The sequence below is a fragment of the Octopus bimaculoides genome, chromosome 23, assembly GCF_046866305.1.
Source record: "Octopus bimaculoides isolate indiv1 chromosome 23, ASM4686630v1, whole genome shotgun sequence".
Classification (NCBI taxonomy): domain Eukaryota; kingdom Metazoa; phylum Mollusca; class Cephalopoda; order Octopoda; family Octopodidae; genus Octopus; species Octopus bimaculoides.
In genome coordinates, this window is record NC_142950.1 from 19047674 (window position 1) to 19064163 (window position 16490).

Consider the following 16490-nt stretch of genomic DNA (forward strand, 5'->3'; position numbering starts at 1 on the left):
TATCTATCTATCTATCTATCTATCTATCTGTCTGTCTGTCTGTCTGTCTGTCTGTCTGTCTGTCTGTCTCTCTCTCTCTCTCTATCTGCCTATCTGATTGTCTGTCTGTCTTTCTCTTTCTCTATCTATCTATATACATGTACACACACACACACAAGCTGTTCAAGCTAAATTTGACAACTTTTTAGGCTGAGTTTAACGTTGCCTTTCAGGCTTGATAAAGTAAGCAGCAGCTCAGCTCTGGATAGTCAGTGTAATTGACTAACTTGTCCCAATAAAATTTCAGGCCTTGTGCCTATATACCTATAGAAGAAAGAATTACTATTATTGTTATTAGAGTGGTGGATAGGAAGAGATATTAGACCATTGGGTGAAATACAGAGGGTTTGGGCTAAATTTGATGATTTTTTTATATGAACTTTTTTTCAGGAACAGCTTTATGTATTATTTATGTACTAGTGTTGGAGAGTATAAAGGTTAAAGTTGTAGTTGAGAAAAAGTTAGATGGCATGGAGAACTGGAAGCCATCAGAATATTGGAAAAGAGTAACCTGTATCACGATGACTTGTGCTGGGTGTCAAAATGATGATATCATAACTGCTGCTCGATGTTCTGTGAACACTTTAAAGGTGGTAAGACATGACATGGACAGCTTCAACAGAGACTATAAAGCTGTGGCCAGCAGGAAGGGATACAGCAGGTGTTCTGACTGTATCTGCACACTGGAATTCATCCAACAACTGCAGAACAGGGTGATGGAAAATCAAAGCAAGGAAACCAAGGTGTAGTAGAAGTGATTTACACTGTCATTGTGGGAGATGTTTTCATTTTGACTCATTTAGGCTTAAATACCCCAATATCAGCTCCACAAGGCCTTTTGTTCCAGCAGTCACATGACTTTGTGATTAAACGAACCTGTTGTTTGTATTGGTCAGCTTCCAACTGTCCAATCGTGTTGGTGCAACAGTTTATTTTTCCTTACGTGGGAAATTAACCACCAGCTATGGGAGTCTATTATTCCCTATTAGTACCACAGTTCTTGACTGTTCTAGGTCTTTGGCACTCACCACTGACCACATGCAACTTGTCTCCAGCAACAATGTTTTGACTCCAGCCAGTCTCTGCTTTCAATTCCACCAGACACCTGTCTACATCATTGCTTATGAAGACGACACGACCAACAGACCAACAGCTGCCTCTACACTACCAAACAGTACGTCAATTATGTCTACTACATCAACAGTCCAACCGAACTACAAAGTTCTCTCACACATCCTTGTATTATAACCTGTTATGTTATGTTAATTTATGTATGGCAATCATTATATTCTATAATGAAGAATAAAATGTCACTTACAATTTCAGTTGCAGTTTCAAGTTGTATATACATCATTCACATCATCCTCATTTACTCATCTTCATTATAAAGGCTTTGGTGAGAGAGATGGGTGTTGGAATAGCCACCATGAAACTGGTCTTAATGGGGACCTTCACAACCACTTCTACAAGATGTTCAAGGGACACATTCTGAAAGCTTAGGCCAAAGAGAGTTACTTGTTGAAGGAAAAGAAGCTCCTGAAAATGCTGACGCATCCTGTTGAGCCAGGAATGATCTGGTTCTTCTCAGATGAAAAGAATTTCTATCAGGGCCAGTTGCACAACTCCCAAAATAACATACAGCCTGCATACAATCAGTGTGAAGTCTCATGTATCGTGAAAACCAAGTTGCCCCAAACTGTGATGTCTTTAGGTGTATCTCCAGTAAGGGTGATGGTATGTCGCCTCATGTCTTTGAACAGGGTCTTAAGCTCAGGCTATGTGAAACTGGTATTAAGGGTAGTAAACTGGTGCATGATAGGAGACTTGACAGTGAGTGACGTTGCTGGAGGTAAATAAGCAATGCTGCTAATAACAACAATGATGATCAAATGTATACCGGTTTCAATTGGCTGGCAGAGACGGAGTAAGAGATGATAAGATGGGAGTAAAATTCAATGATACACATAGAAGAAAACAGGAATAGAAATCATAACAACTGGTGTGTAGAATAAAATGGTTAAAATAATATTGCTATATCATCTATGGCCATATCACGTTAAAAACATCGGTTCTTGTATTTGATAGTATGAGTACCGTTGTGAAACTTGTAGTATAAAACTAGCAGGCAGTGGTGGTTAGGATTGAATGACAAAGTAAATGTTGGCAACAGTTATTTCATTTTCTAATATAATCATTTGCAACTGCAGTTGCAGAGAGTCATTGAAATTTGTGCATGCAAATATCTATATAGAAGTGTGTGTGTAGGAAAACACAGACAAGACACACACTTAAACTAAAGCTAACTGCAATAATAAAACGATTAGTTCGCATGCTTGTTAATTATGCAATAAAAAACCTAAATAAAAAGGGATAAAAGATGCTTATAGCACCTAGGTTTCCCAAGTGGTCACCCATCTAAGTACTAAATAGAATCAACATTGCTTAATTTTGGTGATCGGATGAGGACCAGTTTTTATATGTGATATGGCCATAAACAATACTTCAAAATTATTTTAACCATTTTATTCTACACACCAACTGAATATAGTAAACCATTCTCTGGTTCTGACTTCTATCTCTGTTTTCGGATCTAGTCTTTCTCATTTGCAAAATGAGCCTCCCCTTAATTTTTCTCAGAATGCTTTCAATTTTCGTGTATCGATACAACTCTGAATTTTGATTACAATCAACCAATTACTTTATCTCGTAAATTAAAGAATCTGATGTTATTTGGAATTAAAGTTGAGGTAATTTTGGCCAATCAACAGACAGCGTAGCATTAGCAGCTTGTTACCATGATAACCGTATGCTGTGTTGTGGTTCAATGTTGTCTGTGCCACTGTTGTCTATGTTGATTCTTCACACCACGAGATTCTTTTTACCTGTGTGTTTTGCTTTAATTTTTCTGTGTCTTAGTATATTACATATTTTTCTATGCTTCTGTGTATTAGTATTTTTCTGTGTTAGTATTTTTACATATTTTTCATTTCATATATTTTTGGGACTCATTGACTCAGATAGCTGGATTTATGATTTCACTAGGTTAATTTTATCCATAAAAATTTAAATAAGGAGTATTTCTTAAACCGTTAGCTTCACATTTCAACAGCTTGACTGAAATTTAGCCCACGTAACAGGAACTGAGAGGAATATTGTGGAACAGAGAAACTGTGGTGATACAGATAATTTGACATCATTTTTGAATTCTGCAAACAAAAACATGTAAGATACAGGTATTCTTTTTCCTAGGACAAATTATTTGTTGATGAGTGTTATTCTTATCATAGTTTACAAATCCAAGCATGAAAACGTTACTCAACTTTGGAGTTTTGGAGACAGACACTCCCTTTTCACACACACTCCCTTTTCACACACACACACACACACACACACACGCATGCACTTATATATTAATGATGTACACAAATACATGACAGGTATACATAATACTGAAATACGCATAAAGTAAACACATACACACAAATATATTAATATAAGTGATTAAAAAAGTAATTAAAAATACAATCAATGAAGAAACAAAAGAAACAGTAACATGATACATATTGATTTTATTAGGTATTTCTGTTTATTTAGAAACCTACAAGGAACAGGTCAGACACTGAACTATAAATTTCACAGGGTACAACCTTAAAGTTGACACCACTTTGCTAAACACAGAAAATTTGTCTCTATTTGCTAAAAATACTCAGTTGTTTTCGATTTTTAAACCTCTCTAACATTTTTCTCCAATTTTTTTCTCCACAACATCAAACCTTCAAAGCAATGAGACTGGAAGGCTACATTATTATAGCTGATTTTCAGATTTTTTACTTCCTTTTAAAAAATGCATATTTTGAAAATGAGAATAACTAGATCCCTGTTTTCTTATATGTGTATTACTTTACTCACATTTCATCATTTCTTACTTCGTCCAATTGAAATTTGTATACATCTGATCATCATTATTGATATTAGCAGCATTGCTTATTTACCTCTGACAACATCGCTCACTGTCAAGTTTCTTATGATGCACCAGTTTACTACACTTTATAATGGCTTTAGTAATGTGTGGCTATTGATGCATTTTCACAAGCACAATTTCCACAGAAGTGAACTGAAACAGCTAGAAGCAAGCAAGCAAATGGTGAAATTTTCCTAAATGCTGTCATTGTTGTTAGAGTGTTTTTTTTTCTGTTTCCTTTTTTCATTCTATGTGCCAAAGAGTGTAAGCTCAAAACGCTAAAGACTTTTCCATTTTTACTGAGCATCAACAAACTGAGCCTTGTTTGTTGTTCTTTCACCTATCTCTGTCTTTTGTTTCTTGTTTTTTTTGTGCATTTTGAACCATATATATATATATATATATATATATATATATATATATATATTGACAACATTTATTAATTTCTTTGCTGACCAAAGCCTTGTGAGTGGATTTGGTAGATGGAAACTGAAAGTATCCCATCATGTGTGTGTGTGTGTATGTGTGTGTGTGTATATGTGTGAGAATGCATGCGGTCTAGTGGCTAGGCTGTTGCACTCACAATCGCTAGATTGTGGGTTCAGTTTCTGGACTGAATGTCATGTTTTTTTAAGCAAAACACTTCATTTCACATTGCTCCAGTTCACTTGATTGTAAATGGGTAAACCTGCATCACAGTAGCCTTCTGGTTGGGGAGAATATTGGCCTGTTCACTCACCTAGGCATCATTCAAAAGCTAAAATGATGCAAAGTGCATTGTGACTAACAACAAATAACAACATCCAATAGTCTGGCTGATCATGCGATACATACATACATACATACATACATACATACATACATACATACATACATACATACATACATACAATGGATGGATTCTCTTGTCGTGAACAACAAGTGAGAGTTCAGTAAAATAAAGCATTGGTCATGTTCTATGGACATGAGCGTGTCTCTTGAGGCCTGCTGGTGCCTTGCAAACCTTTAGGCAAATGGAACAAGTTGAGGACTCAGTTTTCTTGAGTGTTTGTGGATCATTTACTTTGTGTTTTCTTGAGTGGACAGCTCAAGGAATGATTACTTCACAATGTCCCTTGAAAAGCTAATTTAAATAGCAATAACCATAAAATATGTATATATATTTTTTATAAAACGATATTAAAACTATGTGAAATGAAGGCATTTCTCTTTTTATATGTTTTCTACATATTTTCACTTCATAATTTTGCCACGTGGTGTATACTGACCACCAGCATTTTTGCTCCTTTGATATATATATATATATATATATATATATATACACACACACACACATACATACATATATACATATATATATATATATATATATATATATATATATATATATATATATATATATATATATATACACACATACATACATATATATATATATATATATATATATATATATATATATATATATATATATATATATATATATATATATATATATATATATATACTTATATACATACATATTATACACACTTACACCCAACCACCCACATACACTCATCTATATATCATTCTTTTTTCAAATGGTGGATCTTGAAGCATTTAAAGTGCTAAATAGTAGTGTATAACTATTGGGTTAAAAGGAAAACCTTTGGATAGAAAAGGTCAAAGGTTGTTGATAGGACATAGAATCCAAATCTGCAACCATGATAAGCATTCTACTACTATTTTAGTATGGAAACAAAATGCATGTTTCTCCAGCAGTTGATAAAATAGGAGTAAAAAGTATATTATGGGAGGTGAAAATAACAGGAATGGGTTAAATATAAAGTGAAAAAGATAAAAGAAAACTTCTGAGCCAATGAGATCTGTTAAGGAGATTAAGAGATTATTGAAAATCTAGTTTTTGTTGTGATGATTAGTATCACGTTATAGGTCATTGATTGTGTGTAATTGGGGTGGGGAGAGAAAGAGAGAGAGAGCGAGAGAGAAAAAGAGAGTGAGAGAGAGAGAGAGAGAGAGAGAGAGAGAGACAGACAGACGGAGAGAAAAAAGGAGAAAGAGAGTGAGAGAGAGAGAGGAAGGGAGAGATTATATATGCACCTCCATCTTGCCTGTTTACTGATAGCTGCCAGCATTAATAACTTCTTTGTTTGATTGGTTGATAACTGGTTACTTACATACACTACTGTATGTTATATGTAATATTTGGTATAAAGTATGTTCTACTATCACCACACATGAGCATACATGTACATGCATACACATACACGTACATCCATATGTTACAAGTATTTCATATGCATCTTTGGCAATTGCATGTTGCTTGGATTTAACTAATTATCAATCTACCTATTCATATATATGAAATTGTGCAAGAAGGAGACCTAGGAAGACATGGGATGAAATATTGAAGGCTGATCTCAAAACACTGAACGTTATGAAAGAGATGATTGAAGAGCAAGATACATGGTGCATTGCTGTACTTGAGAAGACCTGGTACAACTGAGACCTGGTACACTGGGAGGCCGCACCAGGCCCCAATCTGATCTGGCAAGGTTTCTACAGCTGGATGCTCTTCCTAACGCTAACCAGAGTGTAGTGGGTGCTTTTTACGTGCCACCATCACAGATAACAGTCAGGCATCACTGGCATTGGTCATGCTCGAATGGTACATTTTACATGCCGCTGGCATGGGTGCCATTTGGTACTGGCATTATCCATGCTTGAATGATGCTTTTTACGTGCCACTAGCAAACAATCATGTGTGTAATAAACAAACTTACAGTTGTTTTTTAGAAGCATCGAATGTGTATTGTATGATACAAATAAGAAGGTGATATTTTGAACATGGTATTGCTGTTAAAACAGCTGAAAAACTGGGTATTATTACCCTTCCAAAGTGGAAAAAGTTGTCAACAAACAGCCTAGGGAGTTGAACCCACATTCCTCGAGACACCGGCTGAGTGCTTTACTGTTAAGCTAAACTGCCCACTGACAGCATTTCTGCTGATTTTAAGCACTAAAAAGATAGCTTTTTGAAATGTAACAACCACATATATATATAAAGAAACATTTTTTTATATATATATATAGGTATAAGTTAGAGGTGTTTAAAACCTCTAAGGGATGGTTAAATCCAAAGACGCTCATGGTGATTAGCTGTGTAGGTACAGTCCTTGGTAAGGGTAAACAGAAACGATGGTAGCAGGTAATTCAGTGGGTAAACCGTAGTTTAAATTACATGCAAGAAGAAAATATAGGAAAAATAACAGGAAGAAGTTGGTCGTTTGTGCTAGTAAGCCATTAATTTAATTAATTAATAAAGAATAGTGGTAGTAATAGTACATTTACGATCGTTTTTGTGTACTGGTTGTAGTGGTAGACATCATCAGAATGCATAGTCATTTGTAGAAGGATATATTGGTAATGAGAATAAAGACAAAGAATGGTGAGTCTTACATTATAGTAGATTTCACAGTTGATAATTCTGCTGCGAAGTGGATGTAGGATGGAGGTTATTTTGATCTGTAGCCCGAGTTTAAGTAAGCACATATTTTCCACGTGTTTATTCTGGCTAGACTTTTCACTAATGGTGTAAAGAAAGTAGGTTAACTCTAACTCATTGTGAAAAGGGGACTAATTCTATCCGGATAGCTCAGTCTGGGGCGAGTAAGGTATTTATGTGTCTTTTGGACTTAAAGTTGTAGGAAGTTCATAGTAATGGAGGAAACCCTGTGTAAGTGTAAAATAATTTAATATGGGGTGTGTAAAGCGAGTGAGAGTTGGGATGTGAATGTTTATGTGTAAGTAGTTTAAATGGTTCTCAGCTAAATGGCATTATTTAGATGATGAAACTAGCGTAGGATTTGTACAGGGTCAAGCGGGTTTACCAATACTTGGAAAAGACAAAGAGGACTATATGTAGACAAAAAACTGTTCTCATATTTTCTATTAAGAAGAAGCGGTTTAGCCGTTAGAATTTCCAGGTGTTCAGTTAAACAGAGATCACACCGTCTATTTGTAGAGTTGTAAGTTGTTTTTGCGAGTATGCGCCATTTTAATCTATATTCTATTTTTTTTTGTCCTTAAGCTCCCAGATATAGCTACTAAGCCCTGTTGAATTTGCCTTACTCCTATTTCTGAAGCTAGATTGGTGTGCATTGTACCGAAGTATCATTTGGTTTTTCGTGGCTCCTATATAGGATTTTATATGACTATTTGTGTGTATGTCACATTGGTAAACTACGTTTTTAGTCTTACATCTATTAGAGAATTGGCACTTACTTCTATCCCTACAACCACATAAATTATTAAGTATATCTGTGTTCGTGTTATGTTGTGATGAAAAGTCTAGCCAGGATATTAAATAATTTTTTTTGGTTGCTGGACTGAAAGTTAGGGAAGCCATTTAGGAATCATAATGAGTTTTGGAAGCTGATTTCTCCCAGAATAATATTGTGTTGGCAGCACATCACACCACCCATTTGGTGTTAAAAGGCTTTTAGACTTATATTATTTCCATCTATCTATCTATCTATCTATCTATCTATCTATCTATCTATCTATCTGTCTATATGTCTGTCTATCTGTCTGTCTGTCTGTCTATCTCTCCCTGCCCCTCTCTCTTTACATGTACACTCACATACATAAACCCACATCTGTGTGTGTGTGTGTATATATACATATATGCATATATATATATATATATATATATATATATATATATATATATATATAAGTCAGTAAATAGTGGGATTGTGTTAACCGCACGTGGAGAAATAATAGGAAAATGAAAAAAAGGGCAGAATGCTAAACTGGAAGCATATTTTAATAAAGATTTCTAACCGGTTTTCATTGCGAAAGCAAATTATCAAGAAGAAGGAGAATGAAAATGTTTTTTACAAAGAAGTACAAAATGAAGAAAATAATATATAAAAAAAATAATATATAAAAAATAAATATACCAATACATTATATTGTCTTTGAGCTTTTGAAGTTCAATGGTAGTTCATGTATATAATGGTAGGAAAAATAAGGATGCATGAGAATTGAGAGTTTTGTTAGGTTTAAAAAAGGGTTAAAAGTTTGTGTTAAGCAAGAAATGTGGTGTCAAAACAGGAAGTGTGTGTAAGGGGAGACAAATGTTTTTAGTTGGAGTTATGAACTCTTTTTCAACAGGAAGTTTATGTCTGTTCTTAGAGAAATAAGGTCACTGAGGGGTGTGTGTGTTAAGAAATGGTTGGAATTTCTCTATGAAAAGATTCTCCTTGTTGATTCTTTCTTGTGTGGAGATTCTGTCTTTACATTGATAGAAAGGGAATATAAGGAATTTAGGGATTTTGTTTCTGGCGCAAGAGTCTATATGGCCACTGAGTGGAATTTGGCAGTATTGAGGGAGATTTATTTTGTTCCTTATTTTTTTATATATTATTTTTTTTTATATATTATTTTCTTCATTTTCCTATATATATATATATATATACACACACATACATACATATATATATATATATACACACACATATATGTTAATACTTTGCATGTACCACATTCTCGCGTTGTTTTCTCTTGTTTTTTCATAGTTTTTTTAATTGATTATACACACACACACACACATATATATACACATATACATATATATCTATATATATATATGAATACATATATATATACATATATATACACATACACAAATATATAGATATATATATATATAGATATATATGTGTATATATATATACACACATATATATATATGTATATATATGTATGTATGTATATTTTTTTATTCCTTTTTTCTTTGAATTGTTTCAGTCATTTGACTGTGGCCGTGCTGGAGCACTACCTTTAGTCGAGCAAATCAACCTCAGGACTTATTCTTTGTAAGTCTAGTACTTATTCCATCGGTTTCGTTTGCTGAACCGCTAAGTTACAGGAGACATAAATACACCAGCAGAGGTTGTCAAGTGATGTTGGAGGGACAAACACAGACACACAAGCATACACACACACACACACACACACACACACACACACACACACACTCATGATTTTTATGACTATACCAACTATGATTTCTATCTGCTCTCTCAGCCCTACCCCTAACCGATAATGCCATTTATTCTCTCAGCCTTAGATATACAAATCTATAAATTAAAACTAGTCTATAAATTAAAACTGACCCCATAAAAAACAAATAAAATTAGTGACAAGCAGAGTCTTCTTGACAATTTATTTATTAACTTCTATGTAGTAGAGACAACATGTTCTTTGTCTATCTCCTTAACTTCTTGGAGATTTTAGGTCTAATTGTACTAATGTGTCCATCTGTTCTAATTTAATTAAATTCTATGTCTTTGTGCAGCTGAGGATTGCTCTGCATTTTAAATTGATATAATGATTACATTGTTCAATTCAATGGAGTTGCATGAAACGATTGTACTGCATTACCTCTGGATATCCTTGTTGGTTATTTTGATTTTAATCACCTTATTTTGAAATTGTATGGATAGTACCATACTAAATTCTGGTGCCTCAACTTAAGTGCCATATTCACCTGAATCTCTCTCTCTCTCTCTCTCTCTCTTTATTTATATATATATATATATATATATATATATATATATATATTATATATATATATATATATATATATATATATATATATATATATATATATATATATATATATATACATATACATATATATATATATATATATATATATATATATATATATATACACAACGGATTTCTTTCAATTTCCGTCTAACAAATTCACTCACAAGGCTTTGGTCGTTGCTCTATGCAAAAGTGTCATAAGCCCAAAAACGTTGCTTTTTCAGAAAACGAAAAAATAGTCTCACCGTTCCATAACAAAACCATTGTACTACATTGTAGCATTTCTTGATATCTTGGCATCTGAAGGAGCTGGACATATGATAGTTTGGCCAAAAGAACTGGCTATTGCAAGCAAAAATAAATATTGAAAAAGTGCATTTGGCCAAATTTGGACATATGACAGTTTAACATAATAGCAATGATGTATATATATATATGTGTATATATGTATGTATGTATGTGTGTGTGTTTGAGTGTGTGTGCGTGTGTGTGTGTGTGCGTGCGTGTATGTGTGTATATACATATATATATATATATATATATATATGGGAGATTATACAAAAAATAACAACAGACGAGGACAGGTGGTGTAAATAACAAAAGTATATATTAGTATGACGCTCGGGAATACGGAAAGTCTTTGACGTTTCGAGCTACGCTCTTCAACAGAAAGAATACGGAGACAAGGAGAAAAACACAGAGAAAAAAAATTGAATAGTGTTCAGTCAACGGTCAATCATAATATATATATATATATATATATATATATATATATATATATATATATATATATATATACATACACAGCAATAGGATTTGGTTGCTGCGTGAGTGTCTGAGCAGCTCCATTTGGAGAGGGCACTGCTCACTTGGAGGCCAGGGAGATTCTAGAAAAGGTGGATCAAAAATCGCCTGTCTTTCTATATCTGGTCAGCTCGGTGTGACTGACAGATGTCCACCTTGCGCTTGAAAAACAAAGCGACTTTTTGTTAACAAAATCTGGATAGAACTTGAACATTTCATGTTGGAATGTGTGCACTCTGTTGGATAACAAGTGTGATTGTTGGTGGCCAGTTGACGTACCATGTCGTTGCTGATGGGTTGCTGTCCAGTGCCAATGGTCTCACAAGCTGTCATGCTGGCGGGTCTGAAGTAATCATGGAGGTGTTGCAGGTGGATGAAGCGGTCCTGCCTGTGTGTGGTCACCCTCTGCGGACATGGTATGCAATACTGTTGGTGTTGTATTGCAGTTGTAGGCAATAGATGGTGCTGACATGGATATTGTAAACTTTCGCAACAACCAGAGCACCCTGCCCTGCTTACAATCGGCTGATAGCTTGTTCTCTCCACGCTGCTGACAATTGGGTCATATCTGATGCATGCAAATTATGAATCCCAGGAACACAGTTCAAGTTGATTTTTACATCCTCCACGAGATGCACATACATTTCAGTTTCCATGACAATTGTTTGCGACTGCCACCCATGGCATTCAACGCAGCTGCACTTTGGCTTCTCATTTAACAGGTTACCTGTGATTTGGGTCTCAGCCATAAACCAGCATGTCTTGGAATATTTACACCTACATTCCCTAAATAAATTTCCAGAACTTACCATATAAAAATGACATTTGAAAAAATTGTGTTTCTTTTGCGGTTCAGTGTATATTTATATATATATATGTTCAGTGTATATATATATATATATATATATATATATATATATATATATATATATATATATGTTCATTAATTAAAAAGATAAGAATCTTAGTTTCCTCAGTCGAAACGCATATGGAATGCATGACTGTGTTGCAAAAGGATTAATGAAATTATGTCATACATATATACATACATATACACACATTATGTGTGTGTACACACATATATATATATATAAATACACATACATGCATATATATATATGTATATGCATATATATTTATATATATGTATGTATGTATATGTGTATATATGATATATATATACATGCATACACACACACACATATAAATATATATATATATATATATATATATATATATATATATATATATATATATTCCGTAAACTGGCAATATGACCATCCCCAAGTACAATAATATATATATATATATATATATTTATGTGTGTGTCTATGTGTATGCATGTATATATATATTATATACATACATATATATATACATACATATACATATATGCATGTATGTGTATATATATATATATATATATATATATACATACATATACATATATATATGCATGTATGTATATATATATATATATATATATATATATGTATATGTACACCCAGACACAATGTGTGTATATGCGTGTATATAAGTATGACATAATTTCATTAACCCTTTTGCAACACAGCCATGCATTCCATATGCGTTTCGACTGAGGAAGCAAAGATTCTTATCTTTTTAATTAATGAACAGATTCAGTGACCCTACCATTGTGAATTCCGGTTTTAAAAAATATTTCCTTTGAATGGCGCCTACCATCTCATATTACCAAGCTTTTCAAGGCAAACATAGAAATAACTGCTTTTTAGTGATATCTGCAACATCTGGAAAGTTGTGGGTTGTATATAACCTAAATAAACTACCATAGGAATCACAAAGTAATAACAATAATAATAATAACTAGCTGGACCTGTGAAAAATTCATGGAAAACATAAAGAATGTAAGCATCTGTAAATTGTGTGCTGGTGCCATGAGAAACGTTTCTATATTGTGAGAGTTACAGAATATAAAAAGAAGTGTAAAACCGATAACTGTATAATCCAACCAAAATATCTCAGTTATCAATTGTAAACAGGATTACTATTTATTATTTAGCCTTAAAATACATCTTACGTATTCAAAGGACCTTCATGGTTTGGTGGTACGGAATGTTCTTCCGGTATTCTTTTATTCTTTTTACTTGTTCCAGTCATTTGACAGTGGCCATGCTGGAGCACTACCCTTTAGTTGAAGAAATCAATCCCTAGACTTATTCCCCGTAAGCCTGGTGCTTATGCTATCAGTCTCTTCTGCCAAACAGTTAAATTATGGGGATGCAAACACACCAACATTGGTTGTCAAGCAATGGTGGTAGGGAACGAACACAGACACAAACACATACATTTACACACACGCACACATGCGCGCACGCACACATGCACGCACGCACACATGGACGCACGCACACACACACATGACAAGCTTCTTTCAGTTTTTGTCTACCAAATTCACTCACAAGGCTTTGGTTGGCTCCAGGCTATAGTAGAAGACACACTTTAAAGTATATAGTTGAATTTTGTGTAGCCACCTGTTGGCAACTTTTCTCCCCGACCTATTTTGTAGGGGGTATCACCCATTTTCCTGGACTCTTTTCACAGTTATACTCCGTTCGAAATTTGCATTAATTTTTGTACGAAAAAAAAGGAAGGGAGACAGGCTTGTTTGTAGTTTGTAGAGAAAACATTAAACGAGCCTGACTAAAAAAAAAAGAACATGGTCTTTTCCCTCAACTAAAAGACATGAAGAACTATGGAAGAAGGCAAATAAGTACTGGGGTGGGGGGAAGAAGAGAGAACTAACACTCGAACATTCTAGAACTCCCAGAATAAAAACGTAAACACCTGAAAGACTTTCCCTCTATTCATTGCTAAATGTCTTTACCGCTTCTTCATTGTGAAAAGCAAAGAAGCAAAAAAAGATTGAGCGTATTTCAGTCTAATTGTCATTGTAAATGACTTAGGCTTTCCTTTTTCTGTCTCTATCGCTTCACCCCTTTTTTCTACGGTTAAGAGACTGAAGGTACGTGGCTCAGTGGTTAGGAGTATTCAGTCCATGACCATAAAGTCATGAGTACGATTCCCTGTGGCGCGCTGTGTTCTTGAGCAAGGTACTCTACTTCACCTTGCTGCAGTTCACTCAGCTGGCCAAAATGAGTTGTAGCCGTAATTCAAAGGGGCCAATCTTGTCACATTCTGCGTGAAGCTGAATCTCCCAGAGAACTACCTTATAGTATGCATGTCTGTGGAGTACTCAGCCTCTTGCGTGTTAATTTTATGAGCAGACTGTTCCGTTGATCAAATAAACAAGAACCTCGTTGTCGTAACCGACAGAATGCCATTTTTAAAAAAGAGTGAAAGAAAAGGAAATGTTCCATATCGTAAGGCAAAAATGTCCTGTGTTTAGTATAAGCAGTGAAAGCTAAGACGAAATAATTGCTAATCCGTCGTGTATTCGCTCTCGACTCACGTTCAGTTTGATAACAACAACCTGCGCATTGGTGTTATCTGGGGGCTTGGCCTCCAGATCTGTGAGACCCACAAATGCCGCTGTTAGGACTGGATTAACACCCACAGTGACCCTAATGACTAAAAAGATTTTCATGCCCCTATATAAGATCATTTTTCATTTTCTTCCAACCACTTGAAGGTTTATCTTGCCCCAGTCCACTCAGCTGGCCAAAATGAATTGTAGCTCTAATTGAAAGGGGCCAGCCTTGTCATATTCGGTGTGAGATGAAACTCCTTGAGAACTATGTCAATGGTATGCATGTCTGTGGAGTACTCAGTTACTTGCAAGTTAATTTTAGTCTTGTATGATAATGAAAAGTGAAAGTGACATCCAATATTTGCTGTAGTTGTCTTTGATTTAACAATGTGTCAACTTTCATTCAATCTATGCATCTACTGTCTCTCTCACTTTCTCTCTTTCTCTCTCACTTCCTCTGTGTCCCTCCTCTCTCTCGCTTTTAATTTAACAATGTATCTATGTATCAACTTTTCTTGTGGTATGATAAACATTTGATAACAAAATGAATGCCGTCACTACTCACCGTCTCTCTCACTCTCTCTCTCACTCTCTCTCACTTCCTCTCTGTCCTCCTCTCTCCTGCTTTACTATTCACTTCTTCCTTTGAAGTAAGTGTGACACACACCACAGGTATGGACATACAAAAACAACAAATTGGCATATTAATATTATTGATAACAATAATAACAATATCGGCATAGTTATTAATGTAAGCATAGGCTTGACTATAAGTGCAGGCGTGGCCATGTGGTAAGAAGTTTGCTTCCCAGCCACTGGCACCCTGGACAAGTGTTTTCTACTCTAGCTCCAAGCTGACTAAAGCCCTGTGAGTGGATGTGGTAGACTGAAGCTGAAAGAAGTGTGTTGAATGTATATGTGCATGTATATGTATGTGTGTATGTGTGATTGTGTGTGTGTGTGTGTGTGTGTGTTACTATCTCCTTGCCTTAACATCACATGGTAATTGTAAACAAGTGTCACCATCATGTCAGCAGGACTATTTGTTACCAAATTGGGAACATTACCTTACTTGTCAACAGGTGAGGACTGGCGACTGGAAGGGCATCTGGCCATAGAAAAGTGACCTTAACAAATTCTGTGTGACCCATGCAGGCATGGAACAGTGGATGTTAAAAGGAATAATGATAATAATAATAATAATAATAATAATAATAATAATAATAATAATAATAATAAAAAAAAAAAATGTGAAAACCATAGTTGACATTGATACCACCATAGAAACCATCAAGCAAAAGGTATGTGCTAAAGCTGCCCGTATAGCAAGGTATGAAAAGCGTGTTAGATTCTTCAGAGATAATAACATGTTAAAAAATAACCCCAAAAATTTCTACAGGAAGATAGGGAAAACACCAGTAACAATAAAGTCTGTCCCATCAAAAGAAGAAGTGCAAGAATTTTGGAATAAAATCTGTGCAGAAGATAAAACACACAATGAAAAGGCCCCTTGGATTGATAGAATATCTACAGACCTAGACTCCTTAGAGGAGCAAAAGTGGGAGGGGGTCAAGGTAGAAGATATAAGATCTG

At 34.7% G+C, this 16490-nt stretch overlaps 1 protein-coding gene and 1 pseudogene across 1 annotated transcript in view; one reads left to right on the plus strand and one right to left on the minus strand.

Annotated features, from left to right (window-relative positions):
• The window catches only part of LOC106867817 (uncharacterized), a 110713-nt gene that overhangs the window by 17236 nt on the left and 76987 nt on the right, over positions 1-16490 (plus strand). The gene's annotated exons all lie outside the window — the stretch shown is intronic.
• On the minus strand, positions 2418-2535 carry LOC128250652 (5S ribosomal RNA; annotated as a pseudogene).